This window comes from Pseudophryne corroboree, chromosome 6 (assembly GCF_028390025.1).
Source record: "Pseudophryne corroboree isolate aPseCor3 chromosome 6, aPseCor3.hap2, whole genome shotgun sequence".
NCBI lineage: Eukaryota > Metazoa > Chordata > Amphibia > Anura > Myobatrachidae > Pseudophryne > Pseudophryne corroboree.
This window is the reverse complement of record NC_086449.1, coordinates 653,030,156-653,050,513: the sequence shown is the minus strand read 5'-3', so window position 1 is coordinate 653,050,513 and position 20,358 is coordinate 653,030,156. Positions and strand designations below refer to the sequence as shown.

General features: G+C 43.7%; 1 long non-coding RNA gene across 1 annotated transcript in view; it reads left to right on the top strand.

Moving 5' to 3' along the window:
• Positions 1–376: 376 nt before the first annotated feature.
• LOC134935554 (uncharacterized) overlaps positions 377–20,358 on the top strand; it is a 148,971-nt gene continuing 128,989 nt past the window's right edge. The window contains exon 1 of the long non-coding RNA XR_010180243.1: positions 377–462. This is a non-coding gene — a long non-coding RNA (uncharacterized LOC134935554). The remainder of the gene's footprint in view (positions 463–20,358) is intronic.

Genomic DNA, 20,358 nt, shown 5'->3' with positions numbered 1-20,358 from the left:
GATGGAGGTAAAGTCCGCGGAGATAAAGTACCAGCCAATCAGATCCTAACTGCCATGTCACAGGCTGGGTTTGAAAAATGACAGTTGGGAGCTGATTGGCTGGTACTTTATCTCTGTGGACTTTACCTCCATCCAAGGCTTAGTAAATAGACCCCTAAATACCTACTGCGCATGCACAGTAGCCATTTTGGGAGTGATTTTTGCTTTGGCTGCTACAGCTGCAGTGCCCATTGCATACCTCCCAACATGACCTTCTCCAGGAGGGACACAATGCTCTGCTTCTGGACTTTTCTCATAATTTATGATGGCCATCACCTGTGGTGAAACACCTTTCTTATCCATTAGCCTGTTCAACACAGGTGACAGCAATCATACAGTAAGAGGAGAGCCCAGAAGCAGAGCATTGTGTCCGTCCTGGAGAGGGTCATGTTGGGAGGTATGCCATTGCAGGACTCTGGAAAGGTATGTATTAAAGCAACATGGGTGCAGCGTGTGCGGTGTGGACCCCTGGAACCAGGGGCCCGTGTCCACTGCACACAATGCACCCATGATAGAAACACCAATGATGAGCACTATTAGGCAATCACAACTGAATAGCAATTCAACATAATGAAAAGCTAGCTCGCACATGCAGGGTAATATAATAGCAGAAACAGATATCCTCACACTTGCAGGTAGCACACTTTCATTGCAGCTAAGAGTGAATGAAAGCACGCACATGGAAAGTCTGTGACCCACACTGACACCAAGGAGAAATCTTAACATACAGATTCCATCTGTCAAAGCTTCATTATCCAAAAACATTTCTTTAGTGGATGTACAAATACATACCTCCCAACATTACCCTCTCCAGGAGGGACAGAATGCTCTGCTTCTGGACTTTTCTCTTAATTTATGATTGCTGGCACCTGTGCTGAACAGGTAATGGATTAGAAAGGTGTTTCCGCACAGGTGCTGGCAATCATACATTAAGATAAAAGTCCAGAAGCAGAGCATTCTGTCTCTCCTGGAGAGGGTTATGTTGGGAGGTATGACAAATATCTATAAAATCTGTGGATTTGCTTTATTTGCCCCAACTACACAACAAGTGGATGTGCTTGACACCCAAATCCCAGGCGCAAAATGCTATGTTAAATTAATTCACTTGTATTAGGTGGTCACTAGCTGCACAAACTAGAGCTTTGCAAGAGCCTGGAAAACACACTGGAATACAATAGGATGTGTCTGTGCGCATCAGTGACTCCAAATACAGTGATGAAAAGTGAGTATTTGCCTTTACTAAAAACCAAGAGACTTTACCTTAAAACCAATCCTTGCACTTGTGCTATAGTGCTTAAACGGAGGACATTCCCAGGAAAGGGTAATTATAATCCCGTTTGATCAGGCAAAACACATCAGGAAGGACTAATCCTGCACTGGGACGCCAGTAACAGGTTAAGTGGAGACCATTATATTATCATCTATATATTTATAAACTGGCATATAGTGATGAGAAAAATGTGGCACTAACGGCAAACTAAACAGATGATCAATGTTTCATACTAATTGGTTACCTTTGTAAGAAATACGGGTTTAATCAATTAAGTTAAAGCGGCTTTACATTATAATATTCTATTAAATAAGGAATGCATTCCGGTTGAAATATACTACCAATTGAGCTGATACATTTTATTGTATGTTTTAACAAATGTATTTATTTAAGTGTAATGTGATTTGTTTCTAGTAAAAGAATAGAATTTAACAAGTCTCTTGGTTTTTAGTAAAGGCAAATACTCACTTTTCATCACTGTATTTGGAGTCACTGAAGCGCACAGACACATCCTATTATTTGCCCCAACTGCCAAATAGAATAAGAAAAAGCATCACAAGCAGCATCTTGATCCAAATAATTAAATACTATGTAACCACAGAAACAAACACCTACAATCAAGTAGTCCCCTGGCGCTAACAAGATAGTTAAATTCAATTGTAATAAACGTGTGTCCCCCAAGAAAAAAAAAAATCTGACTGAGGAAGCTGCCGATGCCGACAGGCGGAGTAATGCGTCTTTTATACTTGTGAAACCCATGACCGCTGTGCAGCGAGACGGCTGCTGTGCTGGGAAGGAACCTGGGTCTCCGGATAAGGTTTTGGATAAAGGTATTTGGCACCAGAAGCCGGGAGCTTGGTAAAAAGAAACCCAGAAGTGATTGCGGTAAAGACGGGATCTTAACATGGCCATGTTTTAAATGTCTGCTGAGACACCATATTAACTCTGCTGCTTTGAGATCAATTCTTATATGCATGCACATTTAATCAACTAATCAAATAATATTGATATTGGTTGTGCACAAAACCATAATTGATTCTACAAAAGAAAGTAAAGAGCTGTCTAAATATCTACATTTCATATGAACTGTTGGAAGTAAAGAGTTTTAAATATACAACTTGATTCGAAACAAGTGATTCTTCCGCTACAAAAGTATCAGTACAATATATACTTCTATCTGGAATGGAATAGAGACATATTACTTCTGAATCAAAGCTGGTATTGTTTGTATCAATGTACTAAATACTAAACTATTACATTCAATATTCAAGTGAAACAGTGTTGGGTAATTGATTACAGCTGGAGTCTCTGTGCAGCAGGGGAGTATTAAGTGGTATAGGGAACAGAGATTTATGGTATGATTGTTCATTGATTAGGCCAGTATTTTAAATACCAATTTTATAAATGTATGCAAATTAGCCTTAGAGATGAGAATGGTTAATGAAAGTTTAATGATAATAGAATAAATTAAATAAATTTGTATTTTAATAAGAAATCTGGTAGCGCTGTCTGTGTTTTGTTTTTTTTCTGTGGTAAATACTATGTAAGGTGTTCTTGTTTTTTTATTGATTTTGTTACTACCTATTTTACCTTTCCTTTCTTGAGAACAGTAAAATATATTAGTTTAGGCTTCACAGAAGAAGGTACAGTAAGGCTATAGTGTATTGTATTGCATATACTGTAGACACATTATAGTCCTGGGTTTCCCAAGTTTTCTATGCTATACTGTTTTCTAGATATACAGGAGATGTCTTGACCGTTACTAGTAAATATGAAAGTCACATTTTCTATATAAAATGTAACTATAAATTCCTCCATTTCTGATGTGCACCCATTTAAATATCTAGTGGCAATTGTACTTCCTGAAGTAGCTGAAATGAATGGAAATGAGAAATAATTAATGCGAACAGCCTTGGCATTGTAAAATATAGCTGCAATCAGTGCCGTAACTAGGTGTGGGCAGATGGTGCGCTGTGGGCGCACCATCCGCATCCACACTGATTGGCCTCCACAGCTGCAGCACTCCCCGCTCCTTTCCTGCCGGAGGCAGAGCTGTTAATGTACATTACAGGCACATCAGGCAGCGCTGGACAGTCTGTCTGTAGTCTGTGTGCTCTGCATGCTGGAAGGCTCTCTCTCTCTCCCCTTCTCTCTCTCTCTCTCTCTCTCTCTCTCCCCTTCTCTCTCTCTCTCTCTCTCTCTCTCTCTCTCTCTCTCTCTCCTTCTCCCTCTCCCCTTCTCCCTCCCTCTCTCTCTCTCCCCCTCTCTCTCTCTCTCTCCTTCTATCTCCTTCTCTCCCTGCAGTGCACTGTACACTGACTTCCGGGTACTAGAGATAACTGCGAGACGGCTGCTGCTCCATACACCAAGTGAAGTCTATCTCCCTCCACTCATGCAGAGTATAATGCAAGTGCTGCTTATATAGAAGGTACTGTATGTGCTTGTTAATACTTATTTTAGTAAAATAAATAAAATAAAAAATGACTTGGCTTGAGTTTGGAGTGTGCTGGACTGTCTCTCAGTGTCCTTTTAGCTAAATTACTGTACATCGGTGTAGATATTTTGTAAAAAAAAAAAAAATGCACATACATCAATCTAATATCCCCTACTGTCTAGTGTAATGTGACTGCTGGGCACTACCGTGCGGCGTAATGTGACTGACTGACACTACCGTGCAGCGTAATGTGACTGACGGGCGCTAAAGTGTGGTGTAATGTGACTGATGGACGCTACTGTGAGGTGTAAAGTGACTGACGGATGCTACTGTGAGGTGTAATGTGACTTACGGATGCTACTGTGAGGTGTAAAGTGACTGACAAGTGCTACTGTGTGGTGTAATGTGACTGATGGACGCTACTGTGAGGTGTAAAGTGACTGACGGACGCTGCTGGGAGGTGTAAAGTGACTGACGGATGCTACTGTGAGGTGTAAAGTGACTGACGGATGCTACTGTGAGGTGTAAAGTGACTGACGGATGCTACTGTGAGGTGTAAAGTGACTGACGGATGCTACTGTGAGGTGTAAAGTGACTGACGGATGCTACTGTGAGGTGTAAAGTGACTGATGGACGCTACTGTGAGGTGTATAGTGACTGACGGATGCTACTGTGTGGTGTAATGTGACTGACAGATGCTACTGTGAGGTGTAATGTGACTGATGGACACTACTGTGTGGTGTAAAGTGACTGACGGATGCTACTGTGTGGTGTAATGTGACTGACAGATGCTACTGTGAGGTGTAATGTGACTGATGGACACTACTGTGTGGTGTAAAGTGACTGACGGATGCTACTGTGTGGTGTAATGTGACTGATGGACACAACTGTGTGCATAATGTGACTGACGGACACAACCATGCTGTGTAAAGTTACTGATGATGCTACTGTGTGGCAGTGGCATGCGGTGAGGTCAGTGGCTAGTGAGGCACTACAGCCATAATGTCCGCCGAATCCTGCCGATGACCCCTAGCCAATGCCCGCTACTGCCTCTGAATCGATACCCGCTGCCACCGCCAATGGCTTACAAACTCGCCCACAATCAACTGACCCAGCCCTCTGCCACTAATTTCTATCTCAGTCCGATGCCGCCAATGCCCGCTGCCTGCCTGCTCATCATACTTGTGATATATTATACATTTTTATAGAAAAAAAATGAGTGTTTGGGACTGGGAAGGGCGAGGGAGGAGGACATGAATGCAATTTTGTTGTCCAGGGCTTCCATTAACTTAATGGAGAAGGGTCTGAATGGGTTAAAAAAAAAATGCGTGAGGTCCCCCCTCCTAAGTATAACCAGCCTCAGGCTCTTTTAGCCGGTCCTGGTTGTTTAAATACTGGGGAAAAAATTAGACAGGGGTTCCCCGTATTTAGACAACCAGCACCGGCTCTTAGACCGGTCCTGGTTCCAAAAATACGGGGGACAAAAGATGTAGGGGTCCCCCGTATTTTTAAAACCAGCACTGGGCTCCACTAGGCAGAGAGATAATGCCACAGCTGGGAGACACTTTTATGTAGGTCCCTGCGGCCGTGGCATTACCCCTCCCAACTAGTCACCTCTGGCCGGGGTACCCTGGAGGAGTGGGTACCCCTTAAATCAAGGTGTCCCCCCCTCCAGGCACCCAAGGGCCAGGAGTGAAGCCCGAGGCTGTCCCCAACACCCTTGGGCGGTGGGTGCTGGGCTGATAGCCATGTGTGTAAAAAAAGAATATTGTTTTTTGTTGTGGAATTACAAGGCCCAGCAAGCCTCCCCCGCTTGCTGGTACTTGGAGAACCTCAAGTACCAGCAGGCGGGGAAATAACGGGCTCGCTGGTACCTGTAGTTCTACAACAACAAAAAATACCCAAATAAAAACACAAACACACACACCGTGACAGTAAAATTTTATTAAAACACACTTACACACTCACACATACTTACCTACATCCCACGCCGGTCACGTCCACTTGTCCAGTAGAATCCAATAGGGGTACCTGTAAAAATGAGAGAGAGATTACTTACCTACGTCCCACGGCGATCACATCCACTTGTCCAGTAGAATCCAAAGGGGTAGAGGCACCTGTAAAAATGAACATTATACCGACATATCCATACCTCCCAACATGACCCTCTCCATGAGGGACACAGTGCTCTGCTTCTGGACCTTTCTCTGAATTTATGATTGCCATCATTTGTGCTGAACAGGTCTATGGATTACAAAGGTGTTTCAGCACAGGTGATGGGAATCCTAAATTAATAGGGAACTCCAGGAGCAGAGCATTGTGTCCCTCCTAGATAGGGTCACGTTGGGAGGTATGCATAACCACGGGGGGGGGGGGGGGGGGGGTGAGAGAAAGAGGAGAGAGACGCAAACTAACCTGCTGCTGCTGCTGGAGCCGGCGGAGGACAAATTGATTAATCTAATGAAACATATTTAGACTCACATAAAATAACTGTTCATGTTCTGCATACATATTATAATCTATTTGCAAGTTAATCCATTAATTTAACATTTCACAAATGCTGTTTACTACATCCTCATTCTTACACCATTTATTCCTTTCTGAGTATTGTATTTTGCTTTGCCCTTTTCAGTCTTAACTTGGAATATTAAAAGGAACCTTTGATGAAACACAATTTTTAAAATGATATTCATTTGTAGACCTTCTATCTGTTTAAGACAATAGTATTCATACATCTAAACACTGTGAAAACATGCAACCACTTTTTAATTATCAAGTGCTAAATTGGCAGTTTGAGGGATACACTTTCGTATTATACTTCCCGTGAAGTAATCTTTGTTATTCTTTTTGCAGAACCTACTGTATTATGTGGTTTGTTACATATTTCTATTCTTATTTATTTATATTTTTTAATACAATTTAACTGTGCATAGGTACTATTAAAAAGGAAGCTGATACCGTCTATACACCAAACATACACTTCTTGTAAAGATGTGCAGCGGACTCTTTTCGGGTTTTGGTTTTGGATCTGGATCTCCATTTTTGTTTTGGATCTGGATTGGTTTTGCCAAAACTACCCTTTCAGGTTTTGGATCTGGATTATTTAGAGAAAAAAACATAAAAACAGCTAAAATCATAGAATTTGGGGGTAATTTGGATCCTACAGTATTATTAACCTCAATAACATTAATTTCTCTGACGTCCTAAGTGGATGCTGGGACTCCGTAAGGACCATGGGGATTAGCGGCTCCGCAGGAGACTGGGCACAACTAAAGAAAGCTTTAGGACTACCTGGTGTGCACTGGCTCCTCCCACTAAGACCCTCCTCCAGACCTCAGTTAGATTCTTGTGCCCGGCTGAGCTGGATGCACACTAGGGGCTCTCCTGAGCTCCTAGAAAGAAAGTATATTTAGGTTTTTTATTTTACAGTGAGATCTGCTGGCAACAGACTCACTGCAGCGAGGGACTAAGGGGAGAAGAAGCGAACCTACCTAACAGGTGGTAGTTTGGGCTTCTTAGGCTACTGGACACCATTAGCTCCAGAGGGATCGACCGCAGGACCCGACCTTGGTGTTCGTTCCCGGAGCCGCGCCGCCGTCCCCCTTACAGAGCCAGAAGCATGAAGAGTCTGGAAAATCGGCGGCAGAAGACTTCGGTCTTCACCAAGGTAGCGCACAGCACTGCAGCTGTGCGCCATTGCTCCTCATGTACACCTCACACTCCGGTCACTGATGGGTGCAGGGCGCTGGGGGGGGGCGCACTGAGGGCAATATATGACACCTTGGATGGCAAATCTACATCATATATAGTCCTAGAGGCTATATAGATGTAAAATTACCCCTGCCAGTATTCCAGAAAAAGCGGGAGAAAGTCAGTTGAAAAAGGGGCGGGGCTTCTCCCTCAGCACACTGGCGCCATTTTCTCTTCACAGTGCAGCTGGAAGACAGCTCCCCAGGCTCTCCCTGTAGTTTTCAGGCTCAAAGGGTTAAAAAGAGAGGGGGGGCACTAAATTTAGGCGCATTATATGTATACAAGCAGCTATTTGGGGAAAAATCACTCAGTTATAGTGTTAATCCCTGCATTATATAGCGCTCTGGTGTGTGCTGGCATACTCTCTCTCTGTCTCCCCAAAGGACTTTGTGGAGTCCTGTCCTCAGTCAGAGCATTCCCTGTGTGTGTGCGGTGTGTCGGTACGGCTGTGTCGACATGTTGGATGAGGAAGGTTACGTGGAGGCGGAGCAGAGGCCGATAAATGGGATGTCGCCCCCTGTGGGGCCGACACCAGAGTGGATGGATAGGTGGAAGGTATTAACCGACAGTGTCAACTCCTTACATAAAAGGCTGGATGACGTAACAGCTGTGGGACAGCCGGCTTCTCAGCCCGCGCCTGCCCAGGCGTCTCAAAGGCCATCAGGGGCTCAAAAAACGCCCGTTACCTCAGATGGCAGACACAGATGTCGACACAGAGTCTGACTCCAGTGGCGACGAGGTTGAGACATATACACAATCCACTAGGAACATCCGTTACATGATCTCGGCAATGAAAAATGTGTTATGCATTTTTTGACATGAACCCAAGTACCACATAAAAGGGGTTTTATTTTTGGGGAGAAAAAGCAGCCAGTGTTTTGTTCCCCCATCAGATGAATGAATGAAGTGTGTAAAGAAGCGTGGTTTCCCCCGATAAGAAACTGGTAATTTCTAAAAAGTTACTGATGGCGTACCCTTTCCCGCCAGAGGATAGGTCACGTTGGGAGATATCCCTTAGGGTGGATAAGGCGCTCACACGTTTGTCAAAAGGTGGCACTGCCGTCTTAGGATACGGCCACCTTGAAGGAACCTGCTGATAAAAAGCAGGAGGCGATCCTGAAGTCTGTATTTACACACTCAGGTTATATACTGAGACCTGCAATTGCCTCAGCATAAATAGGGCTGCTGCAGCATGGTCTGATACCCTGTCAGATAATATTAATACGCTAAGACAGGGATAATATTTTGCTAACATTGAGCATATTTAAGACGTTGTCTTATATATATAAAGGATGCACAGAGGGATATTTGCCGGCTGGCATCCAGAATTAATGCAATGTCCATTCTGCCAGGAGGGTATTAGAAAACCGGCAGTGGACAGGTGATGCTGCCTGTAAAAGGCACATTGAGATTCTGCCTTATAAGGGTGAGGAATTGTTTGGGGATGGTCTCTGGGACCTCGTATCCACAGCAACAGCTGGGAAGAAAATTTTTTACCTCAGGTTTCCTCACAGCCTAAGAAAGCACCGTATTTTCAGGTACAGTCCTTTCGGCTTCAGAAAAGCAAGCGGGTCAAAGGCGCTTCCTTTCTGCACAGAGACAAGGGAAGAAGGAAAAAAGCTGCACCGGCAGCCAGTTCCCAGGATCAAAAATCTTCCCCCGCTTCCTCTGAGTCCACCGCATGACGCTGGGGCTCCACAGGTGGAGACAGGTGCGGTAGGGGCGCGTCTCGGGAACTTCAGGGACCAGTGGGCTTGCCCACAGGTGGATCTCTAGGTTCTGCAAATAGTATCACAGGGATACAGGCTGGAGTTCGAGGCGACTCCCCCTCGCCGTTACCTCACATCAGCCTTGCCGGCTGCCCTCGGAGAAAGGTAGTACTGGCGGCAATTCACAAGCTGTACTTCCAGCAGGTGAAAGCAAGGTACCCCTCCTTCAACAAGGCCGGGGTTACTATTCCAAAATGTTGTGGTACCGAAACCAGACGGTTCGGTGAGACCCATTCTAAAATTGAAAGCCTTGAACACTTATATACGAAGGTTCAAGTTCAAAATGGAATCGCTCAGGGAGATTATTGCAAGCCTGGAGAATTTCATGGTATCACTGGACATCAAGGATGATTACCTGCATGTCCCTATTTACCCTCTTCACCAGGAGTACCTCAATATTGTGGTACAGGATTGTCATTACCAATTCCAGACGTTGCCGTTAGTCTGTCCCCGGCACCGAGGTATTTACCAAGGTAATGGCCGAAATAATTATCCCGTACTTGGACGATCTCCTTATAAAGGCGAGGTCCAGGGAGCAGTTTTTCGTCGGAGTAGCACTATCTCGGGAAGTGCTATAACAGCACGGCTGGATTCTGAATATTCCAAAGTCGCAGCTGGTTCCTACGACGCGTCTACTGTTCCTGGGTATGGTTCTTGACACAGAACAGGATAAAAAGGGTTTCTCCCGGAGGAGAAGTCCAAGGAGTTGTTGTCTCTAGACAGAGACCTCCTAATACGTATACAGGTGTCGGTGCATCAATGCACGCGAGCCCTGGGAAAGATGGTAGCTTCTTACGAAGAAATTCCATTCGCCAGGTCCCATGCAAGGATTTTCCAGTGGGATCTGTTGGACAAGTGGTCCGGGTCGCATCTTCAGATGCATCGGCGGATAACCCTGTCTCCAAGGGTCAGGGTGTCGCTGTTGTGGTGGCTGCATAGTGCTCATCCTCTAGGGGGCCGCAGATTCGGCATACAGGACTGGGTCCTGGTGACCATGGATGCCAGCCTTCGAGGCTGGGGGGCAGTCACACAGGGAAGGAACTTCCAAGGCTATGGAAAAGTCAGGAGACTTCCCTACACATAATTATTCTGGAACTGAGGGCCATTTACAATGCCCTAAGTCAGGCTAGACCCCTGCTTCAACACCGGCCGGTGCTGATCCAGTCAGACAACATCACGGCGGTCGCTCATGTAAACCGACAGGGCGGCACAAGAAGCAGGATGGCGATGGCAGAAGCCACAAGGATTCTCCGATGGGCGGAAAATCATGTGTTAGCACTGTCAGCAGTGTTCATTACCGGAGTGGACAACTAAGAAACCTCCACCCGGGAGAGTGGGGACTTCATCCAGAAGTCTTCCAAATGATTGTACACCGTTGGGAAAGGCCACAGGTGGACATGATGGCGTCCCGGCTCAACTAAAAGTTAAAAAGATATTGCGCCAGGTCAAGGACCCTCAGGCGATAGCTGTGGACGCTCTGGTAACACCGTGGGTGTACCAGTCTGTGTATGTGTTCCCTTCTCTGCCTCTCTTACCCACGGTAATGAGAATAATAAGGAGAGGATTAAGAACTATACTCATTGTTCCGGGTTGGCCAAGAAGAGCTTGGTAACCAGAACTCCAAGAAATGATCTCAGAGGATCCATGGCCTCTGCCGCTCAGACAGGACCTGCTGCAGCAGGGGGCCTGTCTGTTCCAAGACGTACCGCGGCTGCGTTGACGGCATGGCGGTTGAATGCTGGATCCTGAAGGAAAAGGGAATTCCGGAGGAAGTTATCCCTACGCTATTTGAAGCTAGGAAAGAAGTGAACGCAAACCATTATCACCGCATATGGCGGAAATATGTTGCGTACTGTGAGGCCAGGAAGGCCCCAAAGGAGAAATTTCAGCTAGGTCGATTTCTGCACTTCCTACAGTCAGAGGTGACTATGGGTCTAAAATTGGGTTCCATTAAGGTCCAGATTTCGGCTCTATCGATTTTCTTCCAAAATTGAACTGGCTTCACTGCCTGAAGTTCAGACTTTTGTTAAGGGAGTGCGGCATAGTCAGCCCCCGTTTGTGCCTCCAGTGGCACCGTGGGATCTCAACGTGGTGTTGGATTTCCTGAAGTCGCATTGGGTTGAGCCACTTAAATCCGTAGAGCTATAATACCTCACGTGGAAAGTGGTCATTCTGTGGGCCTTGGCGTCGGCAAGGCGTGTATCAGAATTGGCGACTTTGTCATACAAAAGCCCTTATCTGTATTTTATATGGATAAGGCGGAATTGAGGACTCGTTCCCAATTCCTTCCTAAGGTGGTATAATTTTTTAATGTGAACCAACCTATTGTGCCTGCGGCTACTTGGGACTTGGAGGATTCCAAGTTACTGGATGTAGTCAGGGCCCTGAAAAGTATATGTTTCCAGGACAGCTGGAGTCAGGAAAACTGACTCGCTATTTCTCCTGTATGCACCCAACAAGCTGGGTGCTCCTGCTTCTAAGCAGACGATTGCTCGCTGGATCTGTAGCACGATTCAACTTGCACATTCTGCGGCTGGACTGCCGCACCCTAATTCTGTAAAAGCCCATTCCACGAGAAAAGTGGGCTCTTCTTGGGCGGCTGCCCGAGGGGTCTCGGCTTTACAACTTTGCCGAGCTGTTACTTGGTCGGGTTCAAACATTTTTGCAACAGTCTACAAGTTTGATACCCTGGCTGAGGAGGACCTAGAGTTTGCTCATTCGGTGCTGCAGAGTCATCCGCACTCTCCCGCCCGTTTGGGAGCTTTGGTATAATCCCCATGGTCCTTACGGAGTCCCAGCATCCCAAGTGCGGATTGTCTGCAATACTTGTGTATAGTTATTGCCTAACTAAAGGGTTATTGTTGAGCCATCTGTTGAGAGGCTCAGTTATATTTCATACTGTTAACTGGGTATAGTATCACGAGTTATACGGTGTGATTGGTGTGGCTGGTATGAGCCTTACCCGGGATTCAAAATCCTTCCTATTTGTGTCAGCTCTTCCGGGCACAGTATCCTAACTGAGGTCTGGAGGAGGGTCTTAGTGGGAGGAGCCAGTGCACACCAGGTAGTCCTAAAGCTTTCTTTAGTTGTGCCCAGTCTCCTGCGGAGCCGCTAATCCCCATGGTCCTTACGGAGTCCCAGCATCCACTACGGACTACGAGAAATAGATTTACCGGTGAGTAAAATCTTATTTTTCACTCATTTCCAGTCTATTCTGAACACCTTACACCTCACAATATTGTTTTTAGGCCAAAAGGATCCACTGAGGTAGCTGGATGACTAAGCTAAGCGACACAAGTGGGCGGTAAAAACACCTGGCCCATTTAGGAGTGGCACTGCAGTGGCAGACAGGATGGCAGTATTAAAAACTAGACCCCAAAGAGCACATCATGCAAAGACAAAAAAAGAGGTGCAAGATGTAATTGTCCTTGGGCCTCCCACCCTTATGTTGTTTAAACAGGACATGCTCAGTTTAATAAACCCATAATTTCAGCGACAGATGGTCGCACTGGATAAAGCTTGTCAAGTTCTCCGAATCATAGCTAGCTACAAACATACAACCTCCTTCTTTGATGACTTTTCACATTATGAGAAGAACAAGAGGAAGAGGACAGTGTCTATAATGTGAATAAAAATTAGAGAGGCACACACAATCAGTAACAACACACAGGCTTTTACCTCCACTCCTATATTGGTGTGGAATGGAAAGGACTTCAACCAAGCAAATATATAATTACCACATTACTGGACAAACTGAAAAACTAGGGGCCAAAGTCTCCAAATTTGTACCCCCCTTCTCCATTATCAGGGATTAAGATAATCTCAGATTTAATGCTGGGATGCAAATAAACTGGTGTATACCATAGGATCAAGATTGGATATGGATACCTGTATGTCCCAGTTATACATATGTGAGCATACCTGTGTGTCTTGTTTATTTTATTAATATTTTTTTTTTTAAAATAAAGCAGCCCATTAGATGTTTTAGCAGCCCCTCGTGAGCACCCACAGCAGCCCCAGATGGGGCAAGTTGAGTTTGGGTGGGGCCGGTAAAGTACTAAGCACAACTGTGCAGTGATTTTTTTTTTGTTATTGAGCCCCTGCCCTAGTGGAGCTTACCACTCTACAGTCAAAACTAATTTCATGCTATAAGTAGGACTATAGGAGGAAGCAATGCTAACCTCTTTGCCCACAGCATGCCTCAGCCTGGCAAGCCAGACATCTTGCTAGTTGTAATCCACCATGAGACTCCATATTGGGCCTTATTTAATAACTGTGCATCACAGGAGCTCCTGGCAGATCTAGTGTTGCAGTGCAATGGAAAGCTGATGCAATGCAAGATCACTGATATCCTACGCAGCCCTTAGGAAAAGAACCCTGTAAAACAGATGCGCATTTTGTAAATAAATAATCCCAAAATGTGGAATATTAATAATAAATCAAAATTAAGGTTGACTAATTGGAGCCATTCATTTGAGTGAGCCACTAACATGAAATAATTGAGAAGAGCCTCTCTCTAATGCTGGGTACACAATGCACACCAGAAGATGTAGACGAGCGGGTTCAAACAGGGCACCCCTGGAATTATATGGCATACATAAAGACATAGGTGTGTTTGGAAAATCTAGTTTTCTCTGGCAGTTGCACTGGATTATGACTCTGTCTCATCTGAGTCTGACTGACTTTGGCCACAAATGTGGTCTCATTGGAAAACACTTTGTCAAAATTGCAATTTCCAAAGCATACAAGACAGGGCCAGTGTATATTTATTGTCACTGCACCCCAGAATTTTTACAGCATACAAGACAGGACAGTGTACATCTATTTTCACTGCACCCCAGAATATTTACAGCATACAAGACAGGGCCAGTGTACATTGATTTTCACTGTGCCCCTGTATTTTTACAGCATACAAGACATGGCCAGCACCCTTGTATTTTCACAGCATACAGGAGGACAGTGCCCTTGTACAGAACAGTGATGGCCAGGACAGCAACACCAATGTACAGCTGCAGCACCCCTAACAACACATGAAACACCAGTGACAGCCAGGACAGTACCCCTAACAGCACAGTGACAGGACAGCACCCCTAGAGAGCACACCCGACATTACCACCCACAGAGATAGACAGAGGTCTGTCTCCCTTACTCACCAAGTCCAAAGTGAAAATGGCGGCGACGTGCGTCTGTTTATATGGAATCCAGAAACCGCAAGAATTCGACCGTGGGATGATGCGTTTTGCATCGTTCTGGGATCCGAGTCTGGGGGTAAGTCCCGAGTCTGACTCGGATCCGGGCTCAGAATGTGAAGTTCAGGGGGGAGTCGGTTCTCTGAGAACCGAACCCACTCATCTCTAACTTTTTTTTGTATTTCAACATTTTTAAAAACAAATCCATAACATTTTGTAAGTCATTTTCAGGCTTGTGTGTTGTTGTTGTTCTTTCTTTGACTAAATTGTCAAATTTTTGTTCTCTTTTCACTTGTTCATTCCAGTGGAACAAATTCGCTAGAGTAGGTGTCTTCAGGTGACCTTGAGGTGTAATACCTGCTAGCAGGATGCATCCAATGAAGTTTGGTTTAGTGGCTGCAATGTACAATATGTCAGAAATGTCATAAGCTACAGTATTTCTATTTGTATGATACTGCTACTAGGTAAACTTTTTGTTTTCATTATTGTAAAAAAAATGTAAGAAAATGTTTAATTCAAATTTCCCGATAAACCAGTAATAAAAATACAAACAATTCTCAAAGAAACAAATAGTTTAGGGATTTGTATATGCAATTAGAAAATATAATTCAGTTTTTATAATTCAACATTTCAGTTTCTATTTTAAAATTTACTGTGAAGACACCCTAGCGTGCATGCTAGGCGCATCATGCAGTGGGACATGGCCAACACAGCAAATGGCATCAGCATCATATACTGTATGGTTTTCTTCATGATTTTTAAGGTAAAATAGGTGCATTCATCATGATTCCTGATGAAAGTTTTGAAATAATGACTGAAATGTTGGATCATAGCAGCTGAATTTTTGCATCTTCTTATATACACAAGTTCTTGGGATTTGTATGTTTTATTTATTTATTTATTATTACCAGTTATTTATATTGCACACACATATTCTGCAGCGCTTTACAGAGAATATTTGTCCCTGACCCAGTGGAACTTACACTCTTTATTCCCTACCAAATGCACACGCACACACATTCATGCTAGGGTTAATTTTTGTTGGGATCCTATTAACCTACCAGTATATTTTTGGATTGTGGGAGGACACCGGAGTACCTGGAGGAAACCCACGCAAGTACAGGGAGCATACACAAACTTCACACAGTTAGGGCCATGGTGGGAATTGAACTCATGACCTCAGTGCTGTGAGGCAGTAATGCTAACCATTACACCATCTGTTCTGCCATCCATATATACAGTATATATGCTTCTTTATCTCATAAGTTTGAACTAGCACAAAACACCACAAAAAAATATTGTAAAAAAGCAACAAGAATGAGCAGATACTACATATATCACAAAAAAACATACCCTCTGAAATAATTGTGATCACCATTTTTGTGTGTGGCACCATTTCTCTATTTAATAAATGTCTACCAGCTCCAGTAAACCACATTTCTTAAAAGCATAGTCAAAATAAGACAGCAATTCATCGTAGTAGGCAACCATATTCATTATTTTACCAAGACTTCCTCAAGGGTGTGAACAGTATTTTTTGATTCATTTTATTCCCAAATCTCCTCAATTAAAGCTATATTTCTACCTCTGCCAAATGTTACATATTTGCTTCTTGTAGTATGATAAGCACTAACAAGGAAGTAGCTGGGTATAGGCTGCACAATTATCTTTTTATGGCTTTGTTCTGATCAAGTGTACAATGTACATCCAGTTATAACAGGAATGGAATTATAGAAGGATACACACATATTAAAGGCTGACTTATTTCTAAGAAACTATGAACCTGTGGCGCACTCAGCATTTCTTCATCATTTATTTTGATGCATTTTCTGTACAAGATAAAACCATAAAACATATACTGTATATTATATCTGCTCAAATAAAGTCTTGGGTATCTTTCTAATTCCCTCACCAATCCCCAAAATATTGAAGCAGTGCATACATAAAGCCTTGCTACTGACAATGTGTCAGACACAAACATTTGCTGACTAGATGGCAATTTAAGAATAAATGAAGAAATAAAAAAACTTTAATTGTATTCACTATACAGCATACTTGCCTACCTGGCCCTCTCCATGAGGGAGAAAATGCTCTGTTCCTGGACTTTCCTGGTAATGTATGATTGCCATCACCTGTGGTGAGCTAGTTAATTGCTAAGAAAGGTGTTTCACCACAGGTGATGCCAATCATACATTACCAGCAAAGTCCAGGAACAGAGCATTTTCTCCCTCATGGAGAGGGTCAGGTAGGCAAGTATGCTATACAGAAACACAAGCGGCACAGAAGTAAAAATGCAAATGTATCAATTGGTGCACAATAGCACAAATGGGTCATAATCAGTACTATTCAGATAGAGTGAACATATTATCCCTTTTACCTGGGATGCTCATGGATTACACAGGTTCTGTGATTGGCTGACTTCAAGCCTACATTTCAGCTGGTTTAAATCCGCCACAGAACCTGTGTAATCCATGAGTGTCCCAGGTAAAAGGGATAATATGGTCACTGTAATTCAATCAGGAATTTGCTTTCAATTTTGTACATTTATAGTTTTCTTTCAAGGTTATACTTTCATTTTACATTTATAAAAGAAAATTACAAATAGAAGTGTGCTTACTAGAACTATTTGTTTAGCATCATAATTAGAGATGAGCGGATTCGGTTCCCTGAGAGCTAGAGATGAGCGGGTTCGGTTCGTCGAGATCCGAACCCCCCCGAACTTCACGTGGTTTACACGGGTCCGAGGCTGCCTTGGTTCTTTCCGCCTTACTCTCAAAACCCGAACGAGGCAAAACGTCATCATCCCCCTGTCGGATTCTCGCGAGATTCGGATTCCATATAAAGAACCGCGCGTCGCCGCCATTTTCACTCGTGCATTGTAGATTGAGCTGAGAGGACGTGGCTATGTTCTCTGCTTGAATAGCCCAATATCAGCTAAATATCAGCTCAATATCTGTACTCAGTATCAGTGCTGCATTGTGGTGACCAGTATACTACAGTACAATAGTCCATTGCTGTATCTTGCTGCTCCGTGTCAGTTCTAGTATCCTCATCAGTGCTCAATATCTGTGCTCAGTATCAGTGCTGCATTGTGGTGACCAGTATATAGTAGTATAGTACAGTAGTCCATTGCTGTATCTTGCTGCTCCACTAGTATCCTCATCAGTGCTCAATATCTGTGCTCAGTATCAGTGCTGCATTGTGGTGACCAGTATATAGTAGTACAGTACAGTAGTCCATTGCTGTATCTTGCTGCTCCATGTCAGTTCTAGTATCCACATCAGTGCTCAATTTCTGTGCTCAGTATCAGTGCTGCATTGTGGTGACCAGTATATAGTAGTACAGTACAGTAGTCCATTGCTGTATCTTGCTGCTCCGTGTCAGTTCTAGTATCCTCATCAGTGCTCACTGTTCAGTATAACTGCTCAATGTCTTGTGCTTCATCGTGCTGCTCAGTGTCAGTTCTCAGTATCACTGCTCAGTAGTATCATCAGTGCTCAGTATCACTGGTCAGTGTCATGTCAGAACAAAATGTTTTGGAGGTTGTGGAGGTGTTTTCAGAGGAGTCTGTACCAGTTACTCAGGATTGCCTTGAGTGGTTTCATCCCATTAGGATGGAGACAGAATGGCTAGATAGCCTAGGAAAGAAGATTCCTCAGAGTTCATTAGGGCATACTCTATTAAGTTGCTGGAAAAAAGCTACAAAGAATGCTATAGATATGGATCAGTCCATTTCATCTAGGACCCCCTCAGCTCCTGATACACCGGTCTTGCAGGCCAACGTTGACATCGATGCCAACACAGGGATCGACACAGAAGTTAGAGGGGGGCAGTATGATAGATTGGAATACATAATTCAGCAATTTATCAATGCTATTATGGATGTGTTAGAAATACTTATACAAATAGAGGAAAATTCTTGTATGCTAACTGCAAAATCATTAGTGACATTCCCGTTTTCGGAAGAGTTGAATACCCTATTTGAAAGATCCTGGTTAAACACAGAAGAGGTTTTTCACATCCCCAATAAAGTACTTAAGACATATCCCTTTCCTGAGGAGGATAGAAGGAGATGGGAGATTCCTCCCATAATGGACATTTTGGTGTCCAGGCCATCAGGGGTAATTACATTACCTGTACCAGGCTCGGCCTCATTAAAGGAGCCGACTGACCACAAGATAGAGACAACTCTAAAATCCATTTACACGGCTACTGGATCTGCCCTTAGGCCCACTATTGCATGCACTTGAGTAGCTGGGGCTATGTTAAAATGGTCACAATTTAATAGAAGACCTTGATACAATCCATAGGGATGATGTTGTCTTGATTCTAGGTCATATAAAGGATTCGGCTAAATTCATGGTGAAAGCCATGAGGGACATTGGGCTGATGAATTCTAGAGCATCCTCCATGGCAGTAGCAGCTCGCAGAGGTCTCTGGATCCGCCAATGGAACGCAGACGCCGAATTCAAGAGGTACCTCCCCTTTGTAGGTGAGACACCGCTTGGGTACACTCTGAACACAAATCCTTCCGCAGCACCACCTGTGAGAAGACGTAACTCTGCTTCTTTGATGCAGTCCCCTTCGGCTGCCAAATCGGGGAAAATTCGGGAGAGCCTACTTCTGCACGAAGCTAGGCCATAGAAAGAGCAGAAAGTCTGCACCCTCTACGGGTGCATGGGTTCAGAGGTTGGATTCTACTCCCTTAGCATCCTCAGCGTGATGCGGAAAGACTCCCATGTGGGGGTCCACTGGGGGGGACTCATCTACATCACTACAGGGGAGCCTTAGTGATTATTATTATATCCCGGGTAATAAAAATTATAACCCAGGGTTAGAAACCGGATTCAGGAGTTTCCTCCTGGCTGTTTGTTTAATCAGCCCTGCCAATTGTTAGAACAGTGAGTTTGTCCCTGTCATATAAAAAAAGTTTTTTTTTTAAAGTGCCATCATGTCTGACACTTGAGTGCCACTCCTAGATGGGCCAGGTGTTTGTCCCGCACACTTGTGTCGCTTAGCTTAGTCATACAGTTACCTCATTGCCCTCTTACTTCTTGGTACATATGGGACAGTTACTTCTTGGCATGATGTGCTGTTTGGGGACTATTTTTTAAAAGTGCTATCCTGTCTGACACTTCCGTATATGTCCTGTGGCACTGCCATTTGATATAATTCCCGACATTACTGCCATTTAATTCCAGTGATTTTGTCATTGTCTTCCAGTGATTTGGACCAATAATACTATTGATTAGAACGAATAATTCCTGTGATACTGGCTTTTAATTCTTGTGATTTGTTAATTTTCTTCCAGTGATTTGGACCAATAATTCCATTGATTATAACAAATAATTCCAGTAACATAGTAACATAGTATTTGAGGTTGAATAGAGGCAAATTGCCCATCGTGTTCAACCTGTTTTAAGTTGTGATGATTCTACATACTCTCTAAATAATGTTTTATGACTAATTAGCTACTATAACTCATGTTACCCCCGATTAACCACGTTGATATTTTAAGTATTATAACCTTGGATAGCTTTTTCATTCAGAAATGTATCCATTCCTTTTTTAAATCCAATTACAGAGTCCGCCATTACCACCTTCCCTGGCAGGAAATTCCACATCCTGATTGCCCTAACAGTGAAGAACCCTTTCCTCCATTGCGTTCGGAACTTTCTTTCCTCCAGTCGCAGCGAGTTCCCACGTGTCCTAAACTGTGTTCTTTTAATAAATAATTCCTCTGTTAACTCTTTGTGATGTCCCTTTACATATTTGAAGATATTAATAATATCTCCTCTTAGGTGCCTCTTTTCTAGTGTATACATATTCAGCCTAGTAAGTCTTTCCTTATAGTCCAGTCCTTCTAGGTCTTTAATCAATTTAGTAGCTCAATAAAAAGAAAAAGTG